The sequence below is a fragment of the Macaca mulatta genome, chromosome 1, assembly GCF_049350105.2.
Source record: "Macaca mulatta isolate MMU2019108-1 chromosome 1, T2T-MMU8v2.0, whole genome shotgun sequence".
Taxonomy (NCBI): Eukaryota; Metazoa; Chordata; class Mammalia; order Primates; family Cercopithecidae; genus Macaca; species Macaca mulatta.
The window spans coordinates 85,281,293-85,283,329 of NC_133406.1; the positions used below are offsets into that span (position 1 = coordinate 85,281,293).

Sequence of the window (2,037 nt, forward strand, 5' to 3'; positions counted from 1 at the left end):
CCGCTCCAGAATGCTGCTTTTCCCGGCGAAAGGACATTACCTTCGCCAGTCAGCAGGAAAACCGTAACTGTACACCTGGAATCCCATTGCCAACAACTTCGTGTAAACTCCAGTCCCAAGGACACGAGAGAGACCCAGGCCTCAGGCCCCATGGGCACTCTCAGCGTCAGGGCTCTCGCCAGACGGACAGGGAGAGTCTACAAATCTCGGGGCCCACTGCAACAAGTGGACAGGAAGGAGCAAACAAAGGAAAAACCCTATGAAACGCACCTCCAACGCAACCAACCAATCCAAGAAAAAACACTTCTCAGGGCACCATTGGCCCACCCTGGTGGGCGGCCCTGCCACCCTGTTCTGGCCCAGCTCAAGCACCCTCCACCCTACCCCGGCCTGCTCAAAGGGGCCCTGTCTACCAGAGCAGAGCCCTCCCTCTCTAGGTTCCTCACCCTCTCTCTTTCTCTTCTTCCTCTCTCTCTCTCTCTCTCCCCCCCCTCCCTCACCCTGTCTCTCTCTCTATGGCTTGAAGAGCGCTTTCTCTCCAAGGCTCTATCGCTTTTACTCTCTAGCTCCCTCACCCTCTTTCTTTCTCTTCTTCCCCCTCCACCTCTCCATCTCTCTCTCTCTCTCTCTCTCTCTCTCTCTCTCTCTCTCTCTCTCTCTCTCCCCCCTCCCCCATGTCTCTCTATCGCTGTCTCTCTCTCCTTCCGTTTCTATCTCTCCATCCCTCTCGCTCTTGCTCTCCTTCAAGCTGTGTGTGTGTGGCCGCGCGCGTGCTCCCCTGTGTGAATGGGTGGTTTTGCTCATGGTGGTCGTGAGTTGTGTCTGGGTGTCCCTCAGCCGCTCTCTCCCAGGATCAGGCTGCCGGCTTTGGTGCCAGCGCGGGGCAAAGCAGAACCCAGCTGGCCCCCTTGTTGCCCACAGGCTGGGTCCCCGTCGGGACAGGGGACGGGGGTGAAGGCGTTGTGAGAAAGAGCGCCCGTAGGACTGGGTTGGCTGATTGCCCTTGGGCAGCCCTGGAGGCTCTGGGTGGGTGGGGCAAGAGGGGGCCTTGCAGGAGGGACCGCGAGGGATCCAAAACAATCCCTCAGTGCTAAGGCCCTGGGCCCTGACGCCTCGGAGCACACCCCGTCCTGAGCCGGCCGGATGTGGTGGAAGCTCCGGAGCTAGGGAGCTGGGGGAAGGCCTGGAGCTTCGGCTGAAGGGAGGCCACCTCCAGAGCCCGAAGCCTGTGCAGGAGACAGAGGCCTCTGGCGCCCCCGCCCGGCAGCAGGGCGGCGCTGTGGCGGTCCCGCGCTTGGCCTGGCCACCAGCAACTGCGGGAGGCTCTTGGAGGCCAGCTGAAGGCGCAACACTGCGACAGACCATGCTCCGGCGTAGAAGGGGAGAGCAGCCGGTAGAGGGGGACAGCAGACTAGCTCGGCCGCTGGCGAGCAGCTCAGGGATACTTGATCCGAGCCCTGTGGATCCGGGGTTGCCAGGATGTGTAGAGTCCGGCGCGCAAGACTGAGCGGAGCTCTTGGGGCTGCCAGGCGTCTATGGCCATACCACCCTGAACGCACCCGATCTCGTCTTATCTCTGGAAGCTAAGTAGGGTCAGGCCTGGTTAGTACTTAACTGGGAGACCGCCTGGAAATACCGGGTGCTGTAGGCTTTTTTGGCTTCCCGCTCCCTCCCTCTTTCCCCCTTTTATCCCGTTGCTTCCCAACCACCCCCTGACTCTGCTCCTCCTTTTCCACTCGCCTGCGCCACCGCGGTACCCCGGGACCTCCTCATGAGGCATCCGCCACTGCAGCACCGCCGGTTAGCAGCTTCCCACCCCTTCTGCCTGTCAGCCACCCCATCAGTAGCCCAGTTCGCTGCGCGGGGCGGGGCGGACCGGGGCCAACCTCGAAGGCGCAGTGGCTGGGTTCCCTGCCGTCCCAGGTGTCTTCCCTCTCCCGGGAAGCCCAGGGAATTCAATTCATTCATCTGGCGCCGCTGTCACCGTCCAAGCCGGGGGAAGGAGCGGGGAAGAGGGCCCCACAAGACACCAGACAA

The 2,037-nt window shown here is 62.0% G+C and overlaps 1 pseudogene; it reads left to right on the forward strand.

Annotated features, from left to right (window-relative positions):
* Nucleotides 1-1,531: 1,531 nt before the first annotated feature.
* Nucleotides 1,532-1,651, forward strand: LOC114675149 (5S ribosomal RNA; annotated as a pseudogene).
* The last annotated feature ends 386 nt before the right edge of the window (nt 1,652-2,037 follow it).